Here is a 12,269-nt window from a genome sequence, read left to right as displayed (position 1 = left end):
GTATCAATGGCGAAACTTGAAGGAAAATCACCTCCTCTTCCTCCTCCACCTCCGGCTTCGGCGAGTCCGAAGGCATGCCGGCTGCCCAGACGTTTGAGGGGGGTTTGAGGCGTCCAGCTGTAGATGCTCTTACGACTTTCTGTCTGCACTTCCCTTTTGTTTTCCTGGTTTTTTCTGTTTCAGTGCTGGTCAGCGCAAGTTGTTGTGTTGTGCTGGGCCACGCGCCCGCGTGTGAAGGTGTATTGTAGGGTATGGTGTGTATCAGTGGCGAATCTTGAAGGAAAATGAAGGGCAGGCTCAAAGTCAAAAGTGGTGAAGAAAAAACCATTAAGTCTCAATTCTTTTGTTCAAAGAAGGCTAGAATTTGCCAGAATACTACTAGAAACATGTACTATTGACTACTAATTTCTATTTTGCATTGCTGAAGGGCAGGCTCAAGCCTATTAAAGCCCATTCACCACTGGTGTGTATTGTGCAGGACGTCTCCGAAATTTGAGGGCCCTGGTGCGAATGTCAAGATGGGGCCTTGAAATTGAAAAATGATGTGTCTTGTAGCCTCCTAAATGGCAAAGACGACCGAGTCAAAAAAAATGCAGTTGCAGCGTTCCACACTTGCACAGCTGGTGAGTGATTTTGTTGGGAGTGATATTTTTTACCGTACAGCTAAAAAAGATATGTTTACTACTCCCTATGTTCACTTTTATAAGGCCTTGAGAACATTTCAGACAAGGTGCAAAGTAGCTCATTTTCAGTTGTCTGAAACGACTTGTAAAAATGAATAGAGGGAGATCCGCATATGAGTGACCGGTGCAAAACCAGGTCAACCTGTCCATCTCTCTAGTCTCCACCGAGCGCACTAGCCACACGAGCCAAACGCACCGTTGGGGTCTCCGTGGCTGACGTATTGTGTGTAAAACCGAAACTAATGCAGCAACTTGAAAGTCGAGGAAGAATGTCTGATTGGTCAAGTGATAACCTTCCAAGAAAGCGAGCTTATTTTAGTGTGTCACAAGAAACGAAACCGCACTTTACAAACTTAACAAGGCTGGTTTCGGCGTGGGAAAAGACGAAAGTACTTGGTATCCTGGGATGGGATTAGACAGCTCGTGGACCAGCGACCCACACGATCCCCCACGAGCGTGGCCGAGCTGGAACATTCGTTCGAACAAGGCGGCGGATGATGATGAAAATCAGAGCAGCACTAAACTTGTTCAACTGTCTCGTCCAGACGGCAGCCGGCGACTATATTTAAACCCCGGGCCACAATAAACACGCAGCATCTTGCTCTTGATTTCTCTCTCTCTCTCTATATATATACTGATCTGGTCTGCTCGCGCCAAAATCCTGATCTTCTGAGTCCAGTAAATAATTAATGACACGTGCATTCCCTAGTGGACTTCTTCACCTTGGCACGGCTGTATCCTTCTCTTCTCTTATCTTCTCTTCTCTTCTCTTGTAGGTGCTTCGATCTAGAATTCAATGGTGCCGGCCGGACACATAGTGCTCCTAAATTTCCTACTGATGGAATTCAAACCGAGCAAGTGGAAGTGTCTGCACTCCCGTGTTTGATTGGGTTATAACAATTCACTTCTTTACTGTCCAAATCCACCTCTACATCGACCACAGGTCTCGAGCTAAATACTGCCTCCGCCCCTAAATAAGTGTCTTGAGTTTAGCACAAATTTGTACTAGAGCTAGTACAAAGTTGAGACATTTATCTTGAGACAGAGAAAGATCAACCTTTTCTTTTTAGTTTAGTATATATACACAACTAGAATGATTTTGTGCCCACCTTCAGCACCACTTTTGCACCTTTTTTTTTTTTACAGATTTCTGGCATGGCAATCTTTGTGGCGGCTGGAGCTTTCATGCTGGCCGTAAACATCTCTCAAGACTACTATGCTTGGCACAATACCACGGTTGAAGCCATTCTTGATCTTTTTATCTGTCTCGATGCCGTTCTGTTAGTGATCAACAAGGTATGCCACCAAAGCAGAGCAAACATATACATGAGAAATGCGAGATGTATGAAGTACTTCCTCTGGTCCTTTTTACTCCGCATATAAGATTTGTCTAAAGTCAAATTTCATAAAGTTAAACCGATTTTATAGAAAAAAGATATCAAAATTCACAATACAAAATCAATACTGTTATATGCATCATGAATTTAATTTTCATATTGTATAATTTTAATATTGTACGTGCTGCTATTCTTTCATATAAATATGGTCAAACTTTAAGATGTTTGACTTTAGACAAATTTATACGCACAGTAAAATGGACTGGAGGCAGTACATATTGATTTTTTTTTACACTAATTTGCTTGTGACACAGATAAAAAAGCAAGGAGGCAATGACCACTTGGTCTGGGGTCTGCTTATGGTATCGATCGAGACGCTCAGTAACGTTGCCCTAGTTGCCGATTATCTGGTACAAACACATAGCCCCTGGGATGCAGAGATATTCTCTATTCGGTAAGGTCCATGGTTGTTTTCTTTGTTCGATGAATCAAGAGCTGTTGAATTAACATGTGGACGCATTTGAATTAGGGGTCGACGAGTTTGCGCTCGTCAAATTCGGCCTTGATGCGCGCCCAATACGTCGCAATGCTCTAGTTTGTGCCGGTGACCAGGTCGAGGCAGACGACCTTCCACGCTTCGGCGAGGCACTCCTCTTCCTTGGACGCCCACTTGATGCGCGGCTCGCTGGTCTTGGCCGCGTCTTCTTCTTCTTCTTGCCTTTCTCGTCGGCGCCGGCTCCTCCTCTTCTTTCTCCTCCTCCGGCTCTTCCTCGTCGTAGTCGAGCTCGTCGCCGAGGTCAATCGAGCCGTCATGGGTAGTGACCCGGGGGAAGCGGCAGCGACAGCCGAGCCGGCTGCGATGATGTTTTCCATGTCGGTCTCCGTCGCGTCGGCGTCGCCAAGGTGCGACGAGGAGCAGGCTTGCGAGTAGAGGCCGCGGCAGAGAGGTGGCATCGGTGAGGCTGCGTAGTCCGGCGACGAGTACGTGTACGACGGGTACTGCACGCCGGGGAACGCGGGCGAGGGCGTGCGCTGGACTGGGCGCCCATGGGGGAAAGTGATGTTGGGGTTGAAGCCGCCGTGGGCGTCGCCATCGGCATAGGCCGGCGATGGCGTGCTACATGGGTGCAGCGACGACGAGAACCCGGCCGGAGAGCCGACGCTTTGCTGGCTCCAGGACGCGTACGGGCCGTGCCCACCGGGCGGATTCATCATCGCCGTGCACGCAGCCTCGGCTTGTTCTGTCGCGACGCGCTCCGCAAGCTCCGCCGTCGCTGCGTGCGCCGCTCTCTCCCTCGCCTCCTTGGCCCTGTTGCGCCTATCGGCGGTGAAGGCCTCCCGGCGCTCCACATCCGCCTTCCAGTCGGCGTTGCTCATGCCGGGGGGCTTGGACAGCGGCGCCCTCGTTTTCCTTTGCTTCGGTTGGGGGACAGTGGCGGCTGTGGGATCCGTCGCGGCGCGGGGCATCACGTACTTCTTGGGCGGCATGGTGGGCGAAAGGGTAGGGAAGAGGCGGGGTTTGGCGGGAGGAATGGAGAAGAGAGGGAAGCCGAGGGGGGAAAGCGGGAGGAAACGACGAAAAAAGGGCTTCCTGTCCCAGACAGAGCGGCCCCACACCGCTTTTGGCTTCTGTCGGCGCCCCCAGGCGACACCCGGTCGCTTGGGTTCGGGGCGGAATCGCCGGCTCTCGATTTGGCCAAAACCGGCGCTAAACGAGGTCCTGGGACGCGACTGGGCCCATTTTCGGCCATCGGCGCTAAAAATTTGCGTGGGGGAGGCCTGTTGGGGGCGCGGCTGAAGATGCTCTAACCCAGATGCACCCACAATATTCCTCACTACTTCACATATGCACACAAAAGCTAAATCATTCCAATAGTATCATCTATCACAGACCTTAAAATCAACAGTACAAGAAAGCATGGATAATGCCTTAATCAAGTAAAATAAAATGGAGCAAGATAATGTACAACATTAGTACACTAACATCTTGCACAAGAGGAATTGGTTCAGTACACACACATGCACATGAGACTAAATTAATTTACTAAATCTGAGAACTTTAACCATAAAAAAAATATTAGGGATAGGAACAAGGGCATCACTAACCTGCACATATGCTCGGTCTGCTCCATGGCCATGCCTTTGAACTCTGATCTGCTTCGATCTGGAGCAGCAGAATCACAGCACAACGAGAGCCTCACCTGCAAGCCAAAATCAGATGGGCATTGGATAGTTAGAGGCTGAAAATCCTGGGGAAATCTAGGGATTTACAGCAGGAGGGAGAGAGAGAGAGAGAGAGAGCTGAGAATCCGGCAGCGGCGGAGCAGCAATCTTCCCCGTCGCTGGTGGCATTGGAGAAGATCGGTCGGGGCATCAGCGACTTGTTTTCTGGCCGGGGACTAGTACTACTGTGTGCTAGCTCGTTTCACAACTACTAGTACCTAGCACTAGTACGTGAGCGAGATTTAGCCAAAGTTGAACAACACGTGCATTTCCCAGGTTACTAGTACAAATCAACTAATTATAATTCATCTGGATAGTGCTAGCTTTTCACTACACAGTCGCACATCAAATATTTTGTACAAGGATTTTACCAGTTTAAAACCTAAGTGACTGTAGGATGACCACACTGCAACGACGTATTTTTATTTCCCTGGTTATTCACTCGACTTAGCCTCGGCATACATACTCGTCGAACTGCAGGAAGCAAACAGAGTCCAAGCCGGGACTTGAACTCGGGTGGGCTGGCAGCAAGCGAAGGCGGTGCGGTGCGTCTGGCGTCTGAACATGGTGGCGGACGCACAACCCCTCTGATGGCGCGCTGGGCTATAGGACGCACCATGGGCATCTCTCGACGCAAACATGGCACGACATGCACACCGTGCAAGGCAATGAGCGCGGGAGGCAGCGGAAGTCCTCACGGTGGTGGACGTTGGCGAGGCGGAGTCGCATTCTCCGGCGTCCTGTATGGTGCACCAGTCCGGGCGCCGCACCCACGTCCTGGTGGATGTCGTCGGCTCCTCCCAGGATGGATCCATCATCGATCTCACGTCCACCGGCACCATAAGGGTCCCGGGCTCCGACGAGGAAGAGTAGGGCATGGAAGACGGCGGAGTCTTGAATCCCGTGAGCCGGTCTGATTTGCCAAGTTCGGTTGTAGATGCTCTAAGATGTACAGGAAGAAGAACCTTTGGGCAACGTCATATCTGTCTGATGGCATTTTTTATATGCACAGTAACCAGAGGAGTAAATGACCAGAGGTACATCACTTCAATTTTCTCTGAAATGAAAATGTTTATGCAGGTATAAAGATGGGTCCCAGATTCAGGCTAATGGCAGTGTTACTAAATTCAGTACAAATTTACAACAAGAATATTATGCACACGCCGGAGCCGGCGAGGCAGCCGCTAGCTCGACCCCTCTCCCTCATTGCTGGCCGCCTATATCATGGCGCCTCCAACGGCCATCTCAACTTTCCGGCCTTCTTCTTCCACCTGAGAAACAGAGTATTTTTATTTCAGTACAAAAGCGAAACAGAGCCTTCTTCCTTTCACTTTCAGTGCAAAGGGGAAACAGAGAATTTTTTTCAGTGCAAAAGCAAAACAGAGTAATTTTTTTTCCAGAGTATTGGTCGCTAAGCCCTTGATTCATTAAACAAGGGTAATGCATCAAAAGGGCGCCACTACCTTGGCCCCTTCTTCCACCACCCTCTGCTGCTCGACATCACCACCGCTCGCGGCAGCTCCGGCGGCCGTCTCTGCTTCCCAAGCAAAAACCCCATGGGTATACGCCTTATACGCGAGCAAGCCGATCTGGGCGAGTCCAATTAGCACGGCCACAGAGCTACCCACCTGTAAATGAATGAAAAAGATTCAGTACCATACTGTTAGTACGTCATGAGATGAGATCTATCTAAGCGAAGCGAACGTCAACGAGGGCAAGAATGAAGCCATGCATGGGATCTTACCAGATGGAGGATGTTGTGTGCGTCCCAGGGGCAGGGGCTGTCTGTGTTTACTAAATAACTAACAAATAGCCAATAATTAATAAATGTCTCGACTGATGTCATGATCAGATCCCGGAGTAGGTTTTCAGTTCCTCCATCCTCACTCATCTGTGCCACAAGCAAACAAGAGTAAAACATTTCATACCTCGCGCATGCTATGTATAGCATATGCTCTGCTTTGATCTCATACCTTGTTGAAAACTAACATAACAGCCTCAAGACAGATAACAACATCTAGGATTGCTTCGACTGCAATACTGTGCCAAGCATAATCTTCAGGAATTTTCATCGCGAGCATGCAAGCGCCTGCCGCCAGAAAAACGGCCATGCCGGAAATCTGTAAGAAAAAAAATTAGCCCGGGCAATCAGTCTTAATTTTTCTGTTGCATAATTAGACCCAAGGCAATTGGTTTGTACGACCAAATTATGTACTAACGGTACTATAAAGTGGGTACTCACTCACGCTCATATAAAGCTTAATCTTTTTGTTGTTGTTGAGAATGATAAAGCTTAATCTTTATTACCGCCGCAAAGAAGAATAGAAGAAAAAGAAGCTTAATTAATCTTACCCAAGCTCTGGCCCGAGACCTGTGGTTATTGTAGAGATGGATTACGATGGCACACAAGTGAATGGAGAACCCAACTAGACATGCGAACGCAAGCAACCCAACTCCCTCTCTGTGAACTTGACGATATGCAGTGATAAACAGCTTGAAGCAGTTCACTGATTTGTCCATGAGCACGAAGCCTTCCAAGACTACGTCGCCAGCTCCATTGAACTGTAAGTAGATGCGCCTACAAAGAGAATGAAGACAAGGACCTAGCTATATATCTAAGAGCTCTCGTGTACAAAAAGAAATGCTTGTAGGACTTGATGAATACTTACAGCTGAGTGAAGCGGAGGCCGATGGTGACGATATAGGCGATGTAGGTGATGATGGTAGAGGCAGCGACTCCACCTCCAGCGACGGCACCCGCCATTGCAGGGAGCAAGGTCCGCGACTCCACCTCCAGCTTGAAGCAGTTTCTTCACAAGCAGCTGAACGTGTTTATAGAGCAACCTGCTGAATGTGTCTACCGAAAACTCCGACTTGTTGAACTTGAACATCGTGTTGGACACTTGGACCGGGCTGAGAGTGACAGACTTAGTGGACTACACGTGCCTCTCGACCCTGACAGGCGTCACTGCGGCGCACTGTTTCTCGCGTAAAAAAACAACGCAGCGATTGGATCGTCTTCCTCTCCACCTCTCTTCCCCACACGCAGCCGCTTGTCTCCCCCCTCTCTTTCGAGAAGATCCATAGGCCACTGCCTCTTCTCCGTCTTGGTGCTGAGCAAGAAGATGGGGATGATCTGGGCGATGGCTCCCGTGCCACCTCCCTGGAACGAGGGATCTCGCCGGGGTGATCTCCCGACACGGCGAGGAGGGGGGAGAAGGATGCCATCCACCGCGTGGCGCTTCACAATAATACAAAAGCATGAGTATACTTTTACATAGCGTTTGCAGAGTGTCCTTGTCCAACACCCATCGATCCATGATCTATATTAGTATTTTAACCGAGCCATCCATCCCTGATCCACCAATTTAGCAACTGCCTAGAATGTATACCAGCCCGTCTATATCGCTATGTTTTTAAATGCAAACAGGCTAGACGAGCCATCCATCCGGAAGACTGGTTCAAATCCAACACCTTGAGCAAGTGGCTAGAAGAGCTCCTACTTCGTTCAGTTCTGTTCAGACTTCCGGATGGCACACTTTCTTTTCTTTTCTTTTTTAACGGAGACGCGTCCGCACCTGGCCGATCCGGCCGACAAATCAGCTTACAGCTTTGCTTGCTTCGCAGCATCGACAACCATTTCGTGTGAGTAATTTATCCCATCAATGCAGTAAAGTTTGGGCAACAGGGGCATCCCATACCCCTGCACGACCCAAGGCTGCTGAAGTCTGGGAAAAATACACAGTTCATAGCAAGTTCAAACGATCGAGACCAAGTTCAGACGATAAGACAAACTGACTAACTAGAGGGCAACCTCGATTTCACCCTGGCAACAGTGCTTCTGACACCTCACCCTGCACATGATCCAGTTGCTGGCGTTGTAGATCTGGACCTTGAAGCCGAATTCAGAGAGCCGCAGGATGCAGGCCCGAGCCTAAGGATGCAGGCCCGAGCATAATGTTGAGAGTGAAGAAAATTGTGATGACATTGGGGCTAGTAATACTGATGGTAACTTGAATACTTCACCTACTGCAAACGTTGGTGATTCTTTTCAGCTTGACCTATTTGATCTAAGAAATTGGGATTCCCTTAATTCTAAGCAAATTGATATTTTAGCACAAAAGGGCCCTCAAAGGGACACGTCATTTAAGAAAGGTCGTAAGGATAAATATAAAAGGAGGCTTTCTGCACTGTTCTACACTAGGATTCTATCGAATGGAGAGCATTGCGATAGGGATTGGCTTGTCTATTCTGAGGAACTCGATAAAGTATTTTGCTTCACTTGTAAATTATTCACAAAAGGGTATCGAAAAGGTAATTTGGCAAATGAGGGGTAAAATGATTGGACACATCTTGCACTAGACTTAAAGAGCATGAGACAAGTGCCGATCATGTTTTGAATATGACCACTTGGTATGAGTTGCATACTAGATTGCAAAAGCATGAAACAATTGATAAAGCTGCTCAACGGCAACTTGAGAGTGAAAAGGACTCTTCCAACGAGTCAGACTCCGAAGCGCTCGCGTCGCTCCCAGGGGGGCGGCACGGGCAAAACCTAGCCGCCGCCGTCCCCGTTTTCCCCACCTCCATCCCAGCTCCCCTCGCCGCCGCCAGGTGAATCCGATGAGCAAAGCCCGCTCGGTGTTCGGCGGCAGCGGGGACTTCTCCTCGCGACACGCGTAGCGGCGGCGGCGGCGGCGTCTCGCCGGCGCAGGCAGGCCGGGGCGGCGGCCCCGGGCATGGTGGCGGCGTCGTTCTCTCCTCTCCTCCCTCCCTGTGGGTCATGTGGGGCGGTGCTGGGCCGGCCGCCGTGGATCTGGCGCCAGGAGGCTGGATCCGTCGGTGGGGCTGCCCAGGCGTGTGGCTCCGGCGGCTGCACGTCCGGCTGGTTGAGCTGCGGTGGTGGCGGCGTGCTGCAGCTCCTGGATGGCGGCGCGGCGCTGGCGCGTAGGTGGATGTGCTGCGGCGGTCGTGGGGAGCTGTCCCTGGCCTCTGGGGCGGTGTGTGCTCTGCCAGCTCCGGCCGTGTGAGCAGTGGAGAGGTGGTCATGGCTGTTGGTGGCGGCTCTGGGTCGGTGTCGTGTGGCAAGGCCGCTGGTGCTTCCGGTAAGGGTGGTGGCTCCCTGGATGTGTCAAGGGCTGCGGCACGGTGGGTTGTCCTCGCAGCAGTACGGCGATGGTGGTTGTCGTGGGGCTCTGGACGAAAGTTACTGCCCGACTCGACCGGTGCGGGCGACGGCGGCGCTCTGTTGCGCCGTTTCCATCTTGATGGCATCATCGAGGAGCCCCGACCCGCCTCCAACCAAAGGAATCTCGTCTTCCGGGTGAAAATCCAGATTTAGTTTGCTGGGTCGGATGGCGGCGACGTCTTCTTGGACGTCGTTTATCTTTCTTGGAGGCACCATCTTCGGAGATGAGGGTCAGTTGGCGCTTGTGGCTTTTGTGCTTCTGGTGGTATGCCGAGACGGCGGATGCCGGAGCGGCGGCTCCGGACGGTGGATGTATGCCGAGGCGGCGGCCTCGGACGGTCATGCAACGACGGTCCTATGGGGAAGGTCCGCTGCTTTGCTTGGCATGGGCGGCGACCTGGTGCTGCGAGGGTGGCCAGTTCGTCGGCTTGGTCGACGCGATCTGTGGGGTTGGTCTGGCTGGAAGTCAGGGCGGCGGCCCCGGATGTTTGGTACAGCGTTCGTGGTCTGCGGGCAGTCGTCTCATGTAGCAAGGGCTACGAGGCACCTGAACCGCGCGGCGTTGTGGTTCGCGTGCGGGCGGGGGTGTCGGAGCGGCGGCTCCGGAGTCGGGGGTGTGTGTTTGTTGCAATGTTGCCTTGGGTCGTGCGGTCGGCAAAGGTTCGTTGCGTGTGTGGTTTTTTGGTCTGGTTTTCCTCATAAACTGGGCCACTCTGTTAGGTTTTTGATCCGGTTTCCCTCATAAACTGGATCAACTCTCTTCTTCTATAATGCAAAGCCAGAGCACCTGGCCCTCTGACGAGGTTCCGTAAAAAAAGGAGCATTGGAGAAAACTTCTGTTCAGAATCGTTTGCATTGTAAAATTTCTTGCCAAGCATAATCTAGCCTTTCGTGGTACTAACAACAAATTGTATGAAGATAGTAATCGCAATTTCTTGGGTTTGATTGAGATGTTACCTGAATTTGACCCGGTTATTGAAGAGCATGTCCGTCGTATTATGAATGAAGAAACTCATACTCATTATCTTGATTTTAAGATTCAAAACAAGTTGATACACTTGCTTGCTTCTGCTATTAGGTATGAGATTGTTAAGAAAATAAAGAGTGCAAAGTACTTCTCTGTCATACTTGATTGTACCCCAGATGCAAGCCATCAAGAACAAATGTCTATAATCATAAGATATGTTGATTCATCTTCAAGTCATGTTTGCATAGAAGAATCCTTTATAGGATTTTAGATGTAAATGATACGACTGGGCAAGGACTTTTTGAAGTGCTAGAGAATGAACTAAATCTTCTTGATCTTGATATAGATGATGTGAGAGGACAAGGTTGTGATAATGGGTCAAATATGAAAGGAACTCATCAAGGTGTCCAAAGGAGACTTTTGAATGTAAATCCTGGAGCATTCTATTCTGCTTGTGGTTGTCATAGCCTTAATTTGACACTTTGTGATATGGCTAAGACCTGCGGTAAAGCTAAAGACTTCTTTGGAATTATCCAACGCATATATACAACGTTTTCTAATTCTACTAAGAAATGGCAGATTTTGAAAAATAACATAACGGGATTAACTCCCAAGTTAGTGTCAGCTACATATTGGGAGAGTCGTATTGACAGTGTTAAAGCTATTCGACTTTAATGTGCGGATATTCGAGAGGCTCTACTTCAGGTACCAAATATTTTCATATTGTTAAAGCTATCCAATATTTTCTTCATCTTTCTCCGAGTCTCCAACTATAACATAAAATTTCTTTATTTTCATTTCAGGTATCTGAGACCGATAATGATACAAAAACGAGCAGTGAGGCTAAAGGTTTGGCAAATAATGAACTTGGAGAGTATGAATTTATAGTGGCGAAAGTCATTTGATATGAGGCATTGTATGATGTTAATTTAGTAAGCAAACACTTGCAAGCAAAGGATATGCTTATTGATGTTGCTATTGATAAAGTGCAAGGATTGATTTCTTTCTTCAAGAGGTATAGGGAAACTGGTTTTTTAGAAGCATTGGAGATAGCCAAAGGAATTGCACTCGAGATGGATATTGTTACAACATTTCATAAAAGACGAGAAATTAGAAGAAAGAGGGATTTTGATGAGAACCCAGATGACAGAAATGCTGCCACACAGACCGCAGAGGAATCATTCAGAGTGCACTATTTTTTACGTATTGTTGATGAAGCAAATCAGCTCACTTACAACCAGATTTGACCAATATCGGGATTACCAGAACATATTTGGTTTCTTATTTACCTCTGAAACATTGCAGTCATTGGATTAGAATAGCTTGAAAACTTCTTGTGACAATCTTGAAGTTGCTCTTAAAAAGGATGGGAAGTCTGACATTGATGCTAATGAATTTTATGTGGAGTTGATGTTTCTCCAAAATTTTATTCCAAAAGAAAATATTGGGCTAGTTGAAATTCTGAAGTTTTTAAAGTGGCATGATTGTTTCCCCAATGCGAGTATTGCATATAGAGTTCTATTGACTATCCCCATGGCTGTTGCATCTGCAGAACGAAGCTTTTCTAAAAATTGAAGCTATTGAAGTCCTATATGCACACTACCTGACACAACAAAGATTCATTGATTTGGCCACAATAGCACCGGAGAGTGATCTATTGGAGAAGAATGATTATGAGGATATTACTAAAGATTTTATTACAAAGAACACTAAAAGAATGATGTTGTTTAAGTGAAGACCATACAACCAAGAATAGGTACGATTTTGACATTTCCAATTGCTATCTAAGATATTATGATCTTTATATTATTATAGTTATGTTTATGTAGTGTATTTTTAATGAGCTAGGGCCCATTTTAGAGTTTTGCACA

At 48.4% G+C, this 12,269-nt stretch overlaps 1 pseudogene; it reads left to right on the top strand.

Annotated features, from left to right (window-relative positions):
- Positions 1–8,200: 8,200 nt before the first annotated feature.
- Positions 8,201–11,973, top strand: LOC119321681 (annotated as a pseudogene).
- The last annotated feature ends 296 nt before the right edge of the window (positions 11,974–12,269 follow it).

This window comes from Triticum dicoccoides, chromosome 6B (genome assembly GCF_002162155.2).
Source record: "Triticum dicoccoides isolate Atlit2015 ecotype Zavitan chromosome 6B, WEW_v2.0, whole genome shotgun sequence".
In the NCBI taxonomy this organism is placed as follows: domain Eukaryota; kingdom Viridiplantae; phylum Streptophyta; class Magnoliopsida; order Poales; family Poaceae; genus Triticum; species Triticum dicoccoides.
This window is presented reverse-complemented; position numbering and strand designations above follow the sequence as displayed.